The sequence below is a fragment of the Protopterus annectens genome, chromosome 11.part0 (genome assembly GCF_019279795.1).
Source record: "Protopterus annectens isolate FY-2018-M chromosome 11.part0, PAN1.0, whole genome shotgun sequence".
In the NCBI taxonomy this organism is placed as follows: domain Eukaryota; kingdom Metazoa; phylum Chordata; order Ceratodontiformes; family Protopteridae; genus Protopterus; species Protopterus annectens.
Window position 1 is genome coordinate 679,251,125 of NC_056745.1, and position 6,002 is coordinate 679,257,126.

At 36.5% G+C, this 6,002-nt stretch overlaps 1 non-coding gene across 1 annotated transcript; it reads right to left on the reverse strand.

Annotated features, from left to right (window-relative positions):
* Positions 1-4,530: 4,530 nt before the first annotated feature.
* TRNAG-UCC lies at positions 4,531-4,602 on the reverse strand. The gene has a single exon. It is a non-coding gene; the product is annotated as a tRNA-Gly (tRNA).
* Between the last annotated feature and the right edge of the window lie 1,400 nt (positions 4,603-6,002).

Genomic DNA, 6,002 nt, shown 5'->3' on the forward strand with positions numbered 1-6,002 from the left:
ACTAGAGTGCCTTCTGTTCGTAGTCTGCACTTCCTCCCTGCATTTGTGAGGGTTTCCTCTGGGTGCTCCAGTTTCTTCCCATGTTTCAAAGACATGTGTTTAGAGTGTTTCTCCCTGGGCCTCCACTGAAAATTGGCTTTGTTCCAAGTTGGACTTTTCCGGTAAATAAATAAATAAAAATAAATTAGTAGGAAATATAACATTTTGGTTTGATAACTATAATAAGCAATGAGAGGAGGTTAGAACAAAATTGGGAAGAGAGACTGGAAAGGCAATTTATAAAGGAACAATAGTAGGACATCTACATGACCATCAAATAGGTGACACAGTCCAGAAAGTTTAATGTTTTTATTTGGAAGTATTTGCTTAAGTAGTTTTATACCCCAAAAAGACTTCAGAGAAATTTCTTTGGGTAGATAGTATATAGGAAGCCTGTAGGTTCATCATCAGCAGTATTGGTGAATGCTGTTTAGGTGAAATGTGGATAATCCCCTTTTCTCCACTGTTGTGTGACTTCCTAGTAGCTATTATTATGTTTGGGGGTGTGGGGGTGTCCCCTCATATAAGTGTGCAGAAGGACTTACCCCCCTTGCAAAAAAAAATTGATATTTGCTGAAGTGATTTCAGTAAAACTTTTTTGTTGTGCTTGGGGTCACTGAAATTGTTGATGTATTAACATGATTCCAGCAAACTAATACATTCCAAATGATTTGGAAACAAACAAAAAATTGTTGATGGTTATATCAGCTACTATAGCAATATGAGGAAAATGAAGCATGTTTACTCATGGTTATGGTAACACAGTACAAGAGTAGTAATCAAGTAGAGACACCAGACATAAAAACCCTATTACTAGAATAATTGCAGCTGTAATTTATTTCTTTATTTGTTTTGACATTTGTTTAGTGGGAAGATCTAAAGCAGTAGGCTCACTGAGTTTGCCTGGGTTTGGTCTTGCAGTTTGTCAGCATGCCACTTTGACTTTTTTTGTGAAATCTACAGTTATTTCCTTATGGTATTTGTAACATCATCTGTTCCATCATGTAGGCAGGGAGGGCTAATTGCATCTCAGACTTTTATGACTGTAAACACAAAACAATAATGAGGCAGATTGTTAAGTTCTAGCTATGGTGTCAATTAAAAAGTTTTAATATTAGGCACTGTGTGCAGTCTATTTTTATTTGTGTGCTATCAGTTACAGATGATTTTCATATATCCCCTAGAAAATGTGGCTTGGAAGCACAATTCTGAATCTGAGCAAAAACACCCAATAAGCTGCTTTTTCAAACCTAACATTCAAATATCAACTGTCTTTCTCCATATTTTTAGTAACACTAAAAAGGGTCTATATTAGAATATTGAAAGATGTAAACACCGAATGTTTAAATGTCGAACTGTATTCAGCGAAAGCTGAAAACAACGAACATACATATCAGCGAATTTTTTCCTAGGGAAAAAATTTGCTGTTCCAAAACACATACACACAACACAAGCACTCCAAACAAACAGCAATCCACACACATACACCTAAAATCTTACGCCTAACCCTACACTAAACTATACACACACCACTAACTATCCACTTACCTTAACCCAAACCCTAACCCTAAGGTCCGTCACTATCGCACACTCACCTCACCCGCGCCCTAACCTTAACTCACCTACCCCACCCTAACCCTCTGTTATAAATCTATTATTATCTTTAAAAAAAAAAAAAAAAAAAAAATTTATTTACTTTCTGTAATATAAATATGATAATAAATCTTTCTTTTTTTTTTTTAAAGCTTTTTTTTTCCCAGGCCTCCACTGAAAATCGGTTTTTGACCCAGTGGACTTTCCCAGTCAACAAATGTCAATACATAAATTAATGTATCTTAAATGCTGTGTAACAGATGTCACTAATGAGCCAAGCAATGTCACAGTAAAAGACAAACTGATGATTTTGACATAGACAATAAAAGTAGGAAATCACATTATTCGCACTTTAAGTCACTGGAGGGTTATTATCCTAGCAGATGTTCTTTTTATTACATTGTACTCTGTGACCCCCATAACATTACATCAGGGTGGCAAACATTTTTATTAATGACACCATGGCAGCCATTTTCTGGCCATGCCATTTTGGAGCATAAGAAGTAAGAAAACAATAAGCTCTTAATGTGTTGCAGGGACATTAGTACTGTAAAAAAGACTAAGATGTGATGAATATATCATTTTTTCCATTGTTGGATGTGGTTGTCTTTAAGGCTGCAGTAGTCTGGTGTGTTATGCATACTGCTGAGATAGGCAAAGCCACTTTAAGACGTATGTTAACATGGTGCCTTAATGTAAAGATTTCTGCTTCATAGCTCTAGGGATTGTGGTTCATTCCTCATTCCCCAGCACTGTTTGTTTTTGGACTTTGCATGTTCTTTTTCTGCCTGAGTAGGTTTTCCTAAGACACTCCTATTTCTTTCCAAAACATGCTGCTCATTTGGCTTCACTAAGATGTTCACATACTGTATTCCTCTCATAGCCTGAATCATGTCTGAAGGAGTCTGAGAAGGGCAACTTCACTTATACCTTTACAAAAAAAAAGAAAAAAGAAAACTAGGGATTATTGAGGAAGTAAAAACAATTTTTATATACATTTTCTGATATTGAAGTGACAGATTTGCATCATAGGTAAGTTTATCACTGGAAGAAAAAAGAAAGCAGTTAAGGAATAAAGGTTACAATGCAGGCCAGGAACCAAAATGAAGGATGAATTGTACAAACAGACTTATATAGTTACATGCAGTGATGGAAAAGGGAAAGAGAAGTAAGAGATTTGGAGGTAAACTGCATCTATTCCAAACAAGTTACAGATATGGTACCTGTGACAAAGTATGGAATAAAGGCAGAAGGGATACAGCATCATCAATGCTGAAGGCTGTGGTAAGCAGAGTTAAATTGGGGATTTCTGAGAGAGACAGGACAGAAAAGTTATCAAATTGCAGAAGGAATGTTGCAAGGAGTATTCAAGCATATTGTTAGGGCTTTTGGAAGGATATGACAGAGAAAAGGGACACAGAAGAGATGAAGAAAGTAGATTAACCTTGCAGAAACTGAAAAATCAAGAACTGGATAAAAAATTGCAGTGGGGGAATTAGAGGCAGTTTTAGGTGTGTTAAAGATAACAATGCACACCAAAACTACCTAGAATAGATGGAATGGGGTACAGATTCCATAAAAAGATAAAACTGAGGCAGAAGCAACATTTTTGGTAGCACTAGTAAGAACATTTTATTTCTGAGCTGTATACAGATGTGAATTTAATTTACTTTGTTTTTTCCCTCCTGATTTTTTTAATAAAGATGTCTCCTGTTCTAGAATTCTAGTTAAGATGGGGATGGTGTGACCACTCTCCAATACCCTCCTTGATAAATAGTTAAAAACAGCATTTGGGCTTTCTTGGTTGTGAAATCTAAGTTTTGTTTAAAGTAATGTTTCCCTAATCTCTAGTCTTCATGCCAAAGAGGATAATTGTTGTTAAAACGAAGGCTGTTCAGAAGTCAGCCCCAAGACAATCTAGTTTGGTAATACAGAAGTCATTAGCAGACCATTTACAGAGTGATATGGAATTCTTAGACGCAATGGAGAAAGTCCAATACAAGAAGAAAGCTTTGGACCACATCATGGCTCTGAAGGCTTTGGACCAAATCATGGGTGAACTACATTGAATTGTTGACTTTAAACTTGAAAGAAGGGATCAGATGAAGAATTTGGTGTCAGCACAGTGGTATACATGAACCTTAAGTTTGCAGGCTAGATGAACTTGCCAACAGAGGATGTCTAAATAGTGAGGGCTCAAGGAGTCAGTACTTGCAACTTCTTCATTCCTATATTCCTAGGTCAATGTTGGTTCATTTTGAGAGCTTTGCTGGGAAGGAGAGAGTTATGTTGGCACTATGGAAGCAAGATGTGATTGTGAAGGTAGGGAGAAAAATGGTCTTGAATGTTTGCAACTATACTTCAGACAGCAGGACAAAAAGAGCTTCATTCCATCCTGCTATCAAGCTACATAGGCAATAATTCCTTAAGCTTAATCACATAGGAAAAACTTAAGGATAGCATGAAGAGGAAGATGCTTCACCTTATTCATCAGTGCCATTAGAAGCTTCTGCATCCTAGAAGAATTATGATAAAATATAAGAGGCTTTTCCTTTATTTCATATGAGGAATGTTGAAAAACAGGGAGCTACAGTGGACATTGGCCGACCTCGCACTAATATGGAATAATGATCTACTATGCACTGGGGTCATTTGGCTGTACTTTATTTACAGTAGTTAGCTGGTAACTACCCTTTTTTATAGGTTCATAGGTAGGTACTAGGCTATTGGCCCTAGGGCCTATACAAGCCTAGCCAAAAAAGTACCCTGGCTTTCGCCACCCAAGGAAATTATTTTCCTGTGCCCCTGTCAAGCAAAGCCACAGAAGTGATCCCTGTGGTGAATTTCCTATTACCCATCCAATCATCAATATTTTTGTAGTTAAATGTACAGACTTCTTGCACTGGCTGTGAATCAAACCCAGGTCAACTGCTTGGAAGGCAGCTATGCTCACCACTATACCACCAATGCATTTTGTACTCAGCTTTTACTGATTTGCCCTTAACAATTGGATATAATTACTTTATATGCCATTTTTAGTTTGCCTGCATGCTTACATGTGTATTTGTAGTTAGTCTAAATTCATTAAATTCACGTTTGTATCTTTGGAACAGAAAAAGCACTAGTACTTTTAATTTGTGCCAGCTATTGAGGTATTTTTAGATCATTCTTGTGGTCAGTGAAATGCACATGGCATTGGCAAGACAACATTTGGACAGGACTGAACCCCATAAAATGCTTTAGACATTTTCATTTAGAGGACAAGTTTGAATTACTTAAAGTCTTTTCTATCTAGGGAGATGTAGTGACACAAGGCTTTTATTAGTTCTCAGAACAGACTTGATTTACAATATTTTTTAAGTCCCCTGGACGTCTTCCATGTGATAAAGCTGATAATTTTATGATTGCTGATGAAGTACTACAGAAAATGATACACTGATCTCAATGGTATTCTTTTTCAGAAAACACCTACTTGATATTAAAATCTCTATACTGATTCTTAATAGCTGGATAGAAAGTTTGTTCCCCTTTTTCACATTTGTATTTTAGGAAATGTTTAGCTGAATGAGGTTGATACTAGTCGCATTCATGTTGTTTTGTGGAGAAGCCTTTACTGGGATGGCAGAAATGATATGGATACTATACCATTTGTTCTTCCATGCACAACTACAGTCACCGAGTTTGCCTTTTACATCTTAGATACTCATTTAATTAGGGGTGCGATTCCCCCCCCTTAGAAGTATATTTTCAACATACCTTTTGTGAATAGCATAGAATTGGAGTAGCTCTGTTGTTTTTGACTGTTTTTTATCTTTTTTATGGGCTGATTATTTGAATATTTCCATGTTTAAAACAGTTGGCAAAATGTCGAAGTTCATCAAGCTTTTATCTCTGGCAGCTCTAAAAGATAACTAAAATGTTCCAAGGGACGTTCTCAAAATGTTATAATAAATAGAAGGGATGGTGTCCGGGTTAGTACATTGAGTTTTTCAGAGTATGGATGACTTACATAGTAATTTATATCTAGCTAATATAGATTCATTTATAACATGGGGTCCGAGCCTGGCACTTTAATCCTCTACCATGGTTCTGGGTGAAGAAGTAGTACATTAATCTTATGCAGCCATATTCTGGGCTTTGCTTGTTTTATCAAAGAAATGTGTCACCGCTCTTTGCGTGTATCAGTGACAATGCCCTGTGGAAACCACTGATTACATTTCAGAAGGGATGATACCCAAAATAACTGTAGTATGGTTCAAGACTTGTTCTTACTCACATTCTATGGCCATTGACATGGACCATTAGTGTATGATGTGGAGAAATCAAAAAATATGGTGATTTTAGGTTTTGCTATAATCTTTAACATAAAT